Here is a 12102-nt window from a genome sequence, read left to right on the forward strand (position 1 = left end):
TTTGAGGCTCTCTGAGTAGCTCATTTAAGCTGCTTTTCATTGCTAATCATTCTTAGAAATTAAAAAAGCTCTGAAATGTCAAGATTTCTTTGTTTTCAAACAATTACAGCTGGTATAGCAATCTCCTTATAGCTAGCTCTCCAAGTAAGATGTTTCCTGCAGTCTTGTCCAGTAGTCACATAGCAGGGTTTTTATAGAAGTGGATGCAAGAGATACCTTCTTATGGATTTTTTGACTGGTTTAGCTCTTTTGGAAGGTGTCTGTATGACCAAAGATAGAACTAGACTAAGTGACTCTTTCAGTATGTAGACTTCTCAAAAGGTTAAATTTATTTTACTCTGCTAGGTAATGGGGACAATCAAGTGAGACAATGGATATCTCTACACTTCCCAGCTGGTCTTTGTGACTAACACCTACATCTCAACACCCACTGTGTCTTTCAGAAAACTGTGGGGAAAACTCTAGAAAACTAGACAATTAACTCCTGGGATATGTTTGAGCCTTGTCAAGTGCACAGACTGAGCTTTACATCTCATTTCCAGATAAAAAGGCACCAGACTTGATGCCAATTGATTAGTAACGATGTGCTTTACAGTTTGGTGCTCTGGACTAAGACCATGAAGAAGAAACATTCAGTACCAAACAGCATTGTTAGTATCACTGGGCATTTCTGCCATTGCAGAAAAGGCAAGAGCAACAAAATTTTGTTTGCTCCCACTAGAGACTGAACAGTAAACAGCAGAACTAGTATTTAAGACTAGACTGATGGACTGTTAAAGTCACTGCCTTATGTTTAAAAGCCTATACAGAAAGCATTAAAGGAAGCAAATAGAAAGCTGTAACAGACATAAAAGGCATGGCTGACCATCATAAATGGAGGCTCTTTCTTCACATACATTCTGACTTTAGTGCCTGGATGCAGTGCCTGTGCAGCAAGTCTCCTGGCTGGGTTTTCAACATGTCCAGAGACTGCACGTGATACCAGAACCTTTGTATGCTGCCAGGTGCACCCAGGCAGACTGAACACAGACAGTCTACCAGGCATCTGTGGTTGAGAGATGGAAAAACTGCAGAGCAAGCCCTGCTTCCCACTGGTCTTGGGGATTGTTCCAGCTCAGGGGGACTCAGAGGATTACAAGTTGCTCATGAGGCAAATGGTGGCTGCTGATGCAGGGAAATAAGGTGACCTCAGCTGCATTCGTGGCAAATGCAAAACCTGCTCTGCTAAGTGAAATGACTGGATTTTACTAGAGAGGAAACAGAGCCCAACCTGGGCAAGTTTGGGGCTGCAGCAAAAGTTTCTCTATGATAAAAAATGTCACTGCCGGAGCACAGATAACATCAGCCCTTCACAGCTCCCTCTTTCAAGCACAGACCTTCCCTTTCCTTTTCCCTTTCTGTTTCCTTTTCCCTTTCCCTTTCCCCTTCCTTTCACCTCCTTGCATGGAGCGATGTACTCCTGCCAGGCTCTGGTGATTACACTTCAAATGAGAGGCCTTGATGTAGCTACCCACAATCACAGACTGGATTTTAGGGCAAGGAAAGCCCCTTTGAGATATGTTACAGTATTCATCAGTAAGCTATAAGATCAAAAGAAATTTCTGTCTACTTATTATCAGTCATCGTCTGTATCCGCTGTAATGAAAAGTGAGCAAAGGACCTTTCAACCTCTGCATTGTGATGAATGTTTCTTCTGAAAATGAGTTAAGTCAGGGAACTCCCATAGCATGAAGCAGGGCAGGTGAGTAATACATATCTTTAACAACTGTGCTGTCATCTGTGGCACCATAAAACCAGCCAGAGTTTGGCACAGTTGGTGGTACTGGATCTTTTTATTTCGCATTGTGTGAATCAATGAGAATTTTCCATGGGCTTCCTGAAACAGCCTCAGGGTTGATAAAGTGAAACCTAGTCAAATGAAGTTATTCCCTGCTCTAATTTTGCATGGAATTACTAAAATAGGCAAGAAAATATGGTGTCGTGGTTTAACCCCAGCCAGCAACTAAGCATCACACAGATGCTCGCTCACTCCCCGCCCAGTGGGATGGAGGAGAAAATCGGGAAAAAAAGTAAAACTCGTAGGTTGACATAAGAACAGTTTAATAGAACAGAAAAAAGAAGAAACTAATAATGATAATACAAATAAAGTGACAGCAGTAATGATAAAAGAATTGGAATACACAAATGATGCACACTGCAATTGCTTACCACCCACCAATCAACACCCAGTTAGTCCCTGAGCGGTGATCCCCCTGCCCCCACTCCCCCCAGTTTATAGACTAGATGTGATGTCACATACTATGGAACACCCCATTGGCCACTTTGGGTCAGCTGCCCTGGCTGTGTCCCGTGCCAACTTCTTGTGCCCCTCCAGCTTTCTTGCTGGCTGGGCATTAGAAGCTGAAAAATCCTTGACTTTAGACTAAACATTACTTACCTGATGCAGGAGGTTTTTCTGAGTACAATGGCCTTGCTGTTTCTTTGCCTGATTGTTTGCTGATCAGTGGTGGATGGGGGGTCTGTATGTTGCAAAGTGTGTGAGAAATTGCTTTTCGATGGCCTTGCAGTTTCTGAAGAATAAAAGGCCTCTAGCCCTTTTAAGTAACTTAGTTTAGAAGTATCCATATGAATTACGTCAAACTGTAAGCATAGATAATAGAAGCACTAACGAGCATTCTTTAGGATAAGATGTATAAACCATACAGATCACACTGCACAGAATCATCTGAGAAGGGTCAAGTAGCTGACAAGTGACGAAGACTATGGAAGACCATCAGTGGACTCCTGAAGACCACCAGAGACCTTCAATACGCCTGCATACAGGTCATTGTCATATGCTTATAGTTTCCCAGAAAACTAATGAATATGTATAACATTTCTCAGAAATCTAGTGAATATGTATGTAGAACATGTACTTAACCTGCACAATTAGGCCTGATGGTGCACGATAGGTGGAGCGATCCCCGTGCACCCAGCACTGCAATAAAGAATTCCTGCTTTCTAAAACTCCAAAACTGAGTCTTAGAGAGTTTCTTTGACCAGCTTTTTCAGTATCATACCAACAACAGAAAACATCAGCGTTATCAACATTGTTCTCATACTGAACTCAAAACATAGCACTGTACCAGCTACTAGGAAGACAATTAACTCTCTCCCAGCCGAAACCAGGACACATGGAGAGAAAATACATGCTGTAAAGAGGGAAAGAAAGAGAGAGGACAGTTGATGTCATCTCCAGAGTCTGTAGACACTTTCTGACTTTCTGGTTTTATTCTGCATTTGTAGTGCATGTGGCCTGGGTCTCCACCAGGCCCCTTGGGGCTACAATAGCCTGTGTTACCAGTGTAGCAATGGCTTGAAGGTGAAGACTAAAACTTTCATCCCTTATGTGGGGAAGTTGTGCTGAGGGTTGCACTTTTCCCTTGTGCTTCCACATGACGTCTCTGTTGCCAGGCAACATTAAGGTTTCTGGGTCTTTGTTTCTACAAAATGCACTCTATTTTGATTTAACAGAGAGAACCAAATTAAGCTTTTTTCCCCTAACCTGCCCAAGGTTGATGGTGAAATGTATAGTAGGTCACAGAGCCACCAGCAAGTCTGTTCACTGCTTCTGCTCTCAGCATTTCCGAACATGCACTTGCAAACAGGACCAAACATTCAGCAGCAGTTTTGCACTCAGCTAGGTAAGTCCCATACTGAAAACAGACTCCAGCTAGTGATTAAATAAAGCCTTTCCACACAACTTGTCACAGGGTGAGAAGCAGGAATAGGTGTGTGTGGGAAGCTGGGAGTCTGAAGTCTGGGAACTGCTTTTCCACTGCTTAAAGAGGCTCAGAGGGCTGAAAAAATGGGCAAAGAAACAGAGCCAATTCTGCAGAGATAGCCATCCACCATGGGGAGGACTGGCCAGCAAACAGCCGTTGCTCTTCTCTGCCTAGCAACCATACTGTGTAATGCTGATGACTCACGTCTGAGTGAGGGTGAACCTCATTCCCCACCAGCCTTATGGACCTTTGCTCTGTGGAGATGCCTCTGAAGTCTGCTGAACATGCAGTGCCTGAGGGGCAAAGTGTGGGGTGGTGCCTGAGGTGAAAAGTGTGGGGAGCATCCCCAGGACTAACACTGTAGCTTTACAATATGATTTTAAGTATGTGAAGTCAGTACAAAGCATGTTTCAGGTTTTTTTGATTCTGAAGAAATAGTTTCAGGGTTTTTTCTTCTGAAGAAATAGTTTTGGGGCAGTTTGCTCAGTGCCCCAATGCCTGCTGCTGGTGACAGCCTGTGGTGCTGTGGGAAGTGCCTGAGCAGAGTGTGGGCACTGGGGTGCTCTTCCAGGGAAGGTTTTCTGCATTCTGCATCCCACGGCCTGCAGGCTGTGATGGTGGTGCTCCCTGAAGCAGAAGAGTATCTTGATGTAGCCTTGGGCTTTTTGGCTTTTGTTTTTTGCTAAGAATACATTTAATCCCTTTCCAAGCTCATTTTTCTGTCCTCTCACATACACCCCTTTTTTTTCTTTTTTTTTTTTTAATATTGCATTTTTTTCCATAATTTTACCACCCTTTATGTCTTCTGGGCTAGAAACCCAGCAAGTATTGAGTATTTTTGACACTATGTATTAAGTAAGGATTAGTCCAGCTGTGTCTTGGTGAGAGGGTTTCTGCTCACTTCTTTTCCCCTCAAGAAGTCTAAGAGACATCAGTGTATGGGTTTTCTATGTTATTCCATGAATCAAAGGCAAGAGTCACAGTGCAGCTGTTTTACAGGAGTCAGATACCTGTGCACCAGGAGGTGTGATGGGCTCCCCAGTGCTGTTGTCAGACAGCAAAAACTGAGCAATATAACTCGAAAAGTCTGTCTCCCTCAGGGAGGCGAGTGGCTCCTCTACTCCCCACAGCCCTTAGGGAGTGCTGGTCAGTGTTCCACAGAAACCTCCAGGTGTACATCAGCAGAATAAAACCAATTCAAACACATTTTTCCCTTGAGAGTGTTATACAGTCTCCATCCTTGGAGATTTTCAAGAACTGACTGGACAAAGCTATGAGCAACCTGGTCTGAGCTCAGCACTGATCGTGTTTGGAGCAGGAGCTTGGAGCAGAGACCTCCTGAGGTCGCTCCCAGCCTGAATTATACCCTGATCCTGTAGTCATGTAAAAAGGCCACTCCAGGTAGAGATCAGGATAGCTGGTCTCCTCTTTCTAGTTCTTAAAACTCATGAATTTAGGTGTCCAATAAAGTGTGGTCTTTTCAGAAAGAAAACTCAAGATCTGTTTAGTAATAGCTGCACAACAGGGCAGTTAATTTTATTGTTTTACTGCACAGGAGAAATAAAGAGGTTACACAGGTTTTCTGGTCTCTACTTACTTAGGCGCTTCGTATTCTTCTGACAGATGTGCCGGACCTATAGTGTAGAAAAGGTGGATGTTTCCTAAAAAAGCCAACTTCTTGTCTCCTTTTTTCGCTGTGTTTTATATCATGTCTGGTCTTTTATATCACACCTGTCATAAAATTTTATTTTGCTAACTACACAAGTCTACAAGGATCCTTTAGTTAAAAAAAAAAAAAAGCCAAAGAGAAAAGCTGCTTAGAGTTGAATTTAAATGATGGGATTTGAGGAACATGTGGTTCGGTCAGTCTCTTTAAACAGAAGCATGTGTCTCTGAATAAATTCTTGTGACATCTCTACCTAAAAATAAACAGTCTGAGAATAACACTCATGCCCAGCCGAGATATACCCAAGTATTGTCAGCACTTCCCTTTCCCCATATTTGTACATTTTTAAAGCCCCTAAAACAGTGACAACCTTGTCAGCAATGCTAGCTTCCTTTTCCAGTTCACCCATCAGTAGTTAATTCTCGGTTTAATATCTACCTAGGAGCAAAGAGCTGCCGGGAGCTGTTAGCCAGTGGGGTCGTCCTGAGTGGCTGGTATCCCATCTACCTCTGGGACTGCTGTGCCGTGGCTGTCCTCTGTGAGCTGGAAATGGGCGGCTGGCTGGTAAGTGCCACTAGAGCAGAGGTGTGAGGCTGCCCCGGCCCCTGCGGGTGCACAGCTTCCTGCTCCGGTGCCAGCCAGTTTTCCAGAGACAAGTGGATGGCTCCATGGACTTTTTCCAACACTGGAATTCCTATAAAAAAGGTTTTGGGAGCCAGCTGACTGTATTCTGGCTCAGGGATGACAGTATTCACGTGCTGACATCAGAGGTTAAAGAAACTGCTAACATGTTTTCCTAACACTGTTCTCATCTGGCAGCAAGACCTGTAAATTGGTCCAAATGCGATGGCTCCTCAGCAGAGCCTGGCCAGGGAGATATGGAAACAGCCGTGTCCCCAGCCCCTTGCCTTCAAGCAGAGCCTTTGAGGGAGAAAATGGATGTGACTGCTATTTTGGCTGACTCGGTGGGGATGGAGGGCAGGAGCCGTAGCTATACACAGTTAGTGAGCTGTGAAGGACCCCGGCAGCAGCCAGCATTTTCCCTTCGCATGTCCCATAGCACATCCCAAACCACTGCTTTACTCCAAGACAAGAGGGAGAAAGATAATGGAGGAAGACCCTAATTTCAGACGGAACAAGATAATCATAAAGATGGAACACCAAAATAAACTATTACCAAAAAAGAAAAAAAAATTAACAAAAATCTGGTTTTTCCCCCAAAAAAGTAATCAGGTTTTCCTGGAAGTCTAGAGATGAGGCAAGAGACTCAGCTAACATCCAGGAGCACAGATTTCAGTTGTGCTATGAATATTTAATGAGCTGAGGAGTGGCTGTGAGCTAAACTAGGAATCTCTTCAGCAGTAAATCAGAATTCCTAAAGACCACAGAAATAAAAATACAGAATTAAAAAAAAAACCAGCAAAGCACTGGCATAATGTGTCTATCAGTCTGTCTGTAAATTGTTGTGATTAGGTAATAACAACCTTTGCATGAAACTGAGAGACTTTGACAACAACCATCATTTTGCCTAACACGTCATTCACAATTTTAGGGGAGACTGAAAATTACAAACTGATCCTCAGAAACTTCAGCAGGGGTAATGCAGGTAAGGAGGCTCCAAGGGATAAACTAGAGCTTCTAGCAGGGCAGGGAGGATCTGCAGATGAAAAGTTGTATTATATAGTGGCAAGACATTAAATGCTTTCTGCATCATGCAAATGATCTTGTCTCGTCTGTCCCATAAGGGACCATGCAGGACCTTTCATGGGCTGGCACCACTAGGGATGCTCAGAGCACAGGTAATAGAGCATCTGTTGCAAATATTTTGATAAAAGTTAAAATTTTATAAGCTGGGTTTGCTTAAAAGGTAAAGATTGTAGAACATAGGGGTTTGAAGCTCGCAATGTAGTCATAGAAAATCAGGACCATACAGGATGTGTTGTACACAATCATAAGAAAATAAGTATTGTCTAAAATTAGTTAACCATAGAAACTTTGACAGATTTGTTAGTCTGTAGTGTTTTAGTTCTGTTGCTTAGAAACCCGACTTTGATCAAGATTCCAGTTAGTGGAATTAAGTAAGATTAACCAATGATTGTTTTAGTATAAGAATATTGATAAGGTGGTGTGACTGAAGGGCCAATCATTAGAAACGTTAAGGTTAGGAATTAACATAGAATGTATTTTATGTAATCTAATACATGATGGCGAAAAATCGTACTGCGCAGAATCACATAAGAGAGGTCAACTATCGGACAAAGTGAGGAAGACTATGGAAGACCATCAGAAGGCTTCTGAAGACCACCAGAGACTTCACTGTGCCTGCATAAAGGGACATTTACATACGGTAATGATTTATCAGAAAGTTGATGATTATGTATGACATTTCCCAGAAATTTAGTGAATATGCATAACAGGTGTGTATTTAATCTGTACAGTTAGACTAGCAAGGTGCACGCACTAGGTGGAGTGATTCCCTGCGTGCCCAGCGCTGCAATAAAGGAGTGCCTGCTTCTTAACTTCTCATTGCTGTCAAGGAGTTTTATTCCGGATTTTGGCAACACATCCAGCATAATTACAGAGCCCCGTTAAATACCACCCCAGAACATCACTGATGCTGCTGGGGTTACAAGTTCTCCTCAGACCAAGGTCACTAATCCTAAAGACTAAAAAGGCATAGCATAATTCGGTAATACTCCCTGGTGATCTGTGCAGGCAAAACTCTCACTCCATCAGGTGTCCAGAATTAGTTGTACCAACTAAGCTTTCTATTTGCAAAGGGACTCTTTGATTCAGCCACACTTTGCTGAAGAAGGACCTGGATATGGAATTTGCTGGACACTTAAAATAGCAACAGATAGCTGTTTTCATGTCTGGGTTTTCTAGCACTTCAGACAGGACACCATCACAAGCAGGTAACAGCAGCAAGAGAGAGACAAGACAGACCTAAATATTTTTGATCCCAGACACCTTGCCGCTAGTCCAAAGTGCCTCCTCCACTCTTGCTCAACAGGTCCTCACCACCCTTGGCTGGAGGAAGGGGAGGTGTGAGGTCAGGGACTTTGCCCCCCCTGCAGAGGATTGTGCGTTCCTGGAAGGCCAGATAGGATGTATGTGCAGGATGGACCAGTGATGGTGGTGGGGACAGGGCTCTAGTGACACATGGAAGCTGGAGTTTTAACAAGACTTGTTTGTTTTCTCCACAGGGGATTCATTGGTCAAACACAAAAACATGCTGTTTTCATCCAAAGACCGTGATAACAATGCATACCCTAATAACTTACAAAGGTGCCTGGTGGTACCACCAGTGCCACAGCCCCAACCTCAATGGCTTTTACCACTATGGAGCTCATGACAGGTTTGCAGATGGCATCAACAGGCAGACAGGCAAAGGTTACTCTTACCAGCTGTTGGAGATGAAATTCAGGCCAATGTAGCCTAGCAGGAAGGCTGTGGTTTGTCTGTGGCTTTCAGGAAATTTTTCAGTGACACAGGTTGTTGCCAGCAGAGCTGGATTTCAGCTGGATTTTAGCTCCATGTGGGGCAACAGTCCAGCTCCAGCAGCACTCAGGCCTTGGCCTTCACTCCCAGCTCAGGCTAAAGGAAAAGAAAAAGTTACTTTCTACAAGATTCATTTATGCTGAAACAAACAAAACTAAAATAAAGAAATGTTTGTTTAAAACCTTATACTTTTCTGAGTAACAAAGTCACTCAGTAGTCCTACCAAAGCCACAATGGATATCAAATCAGAGAACAAAATACTGGACTGAGCGGCCCATTTGCCAAACCATTAACACTGAATCTGTACCTTTCCTCTCCAGGCTCAGCTGAACACTGTCACTCGAGAAGATACTATTAAACAACCTGAAAAGATTTAGAATAGAGAAACTACAATAGAGTTCAGCCCTGCAGGAAACCAGGGAAGTCTATCCCTCAGCTTTCCTGAAAATCCAGTCCTTATTCTCCATATAAAAAAGTCCATCATGGTTTTATGGCTTGTATTGCACAATGTCTGGAGGGAGCCAGAAAACCTGGACCGAGCTGTTATGCTTGACATACAGCACTGCAGATAGCGGTGCCTGTTTGGGGAAATAGTTTCCTATTCTAAGCTCTTCAGCTGCTTAACTCTGCAAAGTTACTGGACTCAAGTCAGGAGAGCATGAAAATCTGGAGAGGAAGGAAGCAAATATTGTAATGCAGTGGTCACTAAAAAATGGGACATTTGAGGCCTGAATGGAGATAATAAGAGAAGTACATGCAAACCCTTCACCAAGAACCAAATAATTCACCTCATGCAGGTATAACTTCCAATTTTGTGACATTTGTCTGGTCCAACAGCAGGCAAATTGTTGGGGAAATTATTCTGCTGTTTAGCTCTTGCTGTCCTTGCCCATTTGGTGTGCATAGCCTCATCAGATGTCCTCACAGCAAGAGCCTCCTTTGCCCCTTTCCTGAGCACATTCCTCATCCAACCATTTGTGCCAGAGTGACCAATCCCTCCTGTGTCTCTACTGCTCTGTACATGGGGAAATTAATATCAGCAAAGGAAAAGGGCTTGTGCCCTTTTCCTTTCCACTCTTCAGGATTTATCTGAGGAGGGAGGGTGCACATCTCTGCCTGTCTTCTCTGCTCTCAGTGATGAACAGCTGCCAGCCTTTCACAGATCAGATGAGGTGTTACCAGCGATTATAAAATAAGTTAAAAATGGAATACAGCAGGAAATATCTTGTCAAAGCAGAGGCTGATAGAGAGGCTGGTAGGAAAGAAACCACTGAAATGAAATCCTTTTTTGGGTAGATTCTCTCAATACGTTATCATAAGGAGAGTTAAGCAAAGGCTCCCCAGCACCAGCTCCTAGAGGAAACCAAGCAAATGCCAAACCAAATGTTCAGCAAGGGCATGCAGCTGGTGTGCAATAACTGATAAAGACCTGTCCTAATTGGCTCTTGAAATTAGGAAACCACTGTGCCCCAAAATCAGTGTACAGAAATGTGGGGAAGGAGCCCCTAAATGCACTGCCTGGCTGTCCAGTACTAAGACATGCTACAGTCAGCACCAGCTATGGAAAAGGTTGGCTTTGCTCTGCCCAGCAAAGCAGACTTGTCTGTGGGCATCAGTCAAGCCCAGGGAAACCAGCAGCCTGAGCTCCTCACAGCCAGGAACTTCCATTGAAGCTTCCCTAGGAAAGCAGAGAGTGAAACCCAAGGGGTAAGCAGCGAGAAGTCTTCTCCCTTTGCTTCCCCACATTTCCCTTCCCTGGTGAGGACAACTGTCTTTAGAAACTCTACCAGTTACCTTTGCCTTTTGGGAGCCTCAGAAACTCCTTGAAACTGGTTTTGTAGTAAGGACAAGGGAAATTTGCAGCAGGGCTCTTAGGACTGAGGGGCTTGGGCACTCAAAGATGCCATATGCTCACAAAACCCAGAAGCAGAAAGGGAAAACCAAGGGATATCTTTTGAAAAAACTGCTGTCTGACCTTAAGCAAATATACCTACCACAGGTATTAAGACGGGTTATGGGCTGAAGAAATTCTCCCTTGGAAATATAAGTGTTCCTCAAAATAACCCTGGAAATTTTGTTATTTGCACATAGTGAAGAGCTTTAAATAGCATAGCCCACAAAAGGCTAAGCCAGAAGAACATCTTTCCTTGTTGCTTTGGATGAAAACCTACCCTTGCAGGTTGACATCACTCCTTTCCCAGCAAAGCAAGTCTCCAAAGCACATGGAAGCTCCCCTTGAGCACACGCAATGGTGCCAACTCTCAAACAAGCTCTTATTTCACATTGCTTGAAGTCAGGTGTGTCAGAGCTTACCTCCCAGCTCCCCAGTGCCGACTGCCCTTCTTGCAGCTTTAGGAGTTGCGTAGTAATGTCCTTAGTTTAGCACAGAGGAGAGGAATGCAATGTCTGGGGCTTGCTGCATGTTGTTTTAGGTACTTACAGCTTTTGCAGCTTTCCCCATTCCCACTGCAAAGCTCTAGCATCCTGGTGGCAGCAAAGCCCCAGGACCACACCCGGAGCCAGGATTTCACCTACAATTTTGCATTAATCAGTGCTAAATCCCTTGTTGCACACAGTTATGATGTTCCCACATTAACTTTTTGAAGCTCCTCTGTCATCTGGTTATGCCTTCTGATTTTCTAAGCTTAATTTCTTGGAGATTTGCAGATCAGTTCAATTCTGGGAACTTCACTCTTGGCATGTATGTCTCTAGAGGTGAAGTGATGGGTCACAGTGTTCAGAGGTGCTCCCCATTTACCCAGTGTGCTTAAAATTCTTGTTTTCTCATCCCCAAAGTGATCCTGGACTTTTGAGATTTACAGGGGACATTTTCCAGGGCTCAAGGAAGAATCTACATAGAAAAAAGAATTGCTGGTGGTGTAAATGATCACGCCTCTGCAATCTTCACTGGGTCCTAGCATGAGGAAAAGCAATTAAGGACATATTGATCACTGGGCCAATTTCAAAATCGACCCTTGGGGGCCTGACCTACTTTCGCCTAAGCTTGTTCATTGGCAGTTTCCCCCTGCTCCCAAAAGTAGCTGCATCCACAAGGACATTGCTGCTCTCCTTGGATGGAAGTGGGTTGACATCTCCAGGTGTCCCCCAGGTTGGATGGAGCCTGCAGCTGGTAACACCTAAGGGGATGCACCAGTGCTGGGCAGATGCATC

This window comes from Buteo buteo, chromosome 23 (genome assembly GCF_964188355.1).
Source record: "Buteo buteo chromosome 23, bButBut1.hap1.1, whole genome shotgun sequence".
Lineage (NCBI taxonomy): Eukaryota > Metazoa > Chordata > Aves > Accipitriformes > Accipitridae > Buteo > Buteo buteo.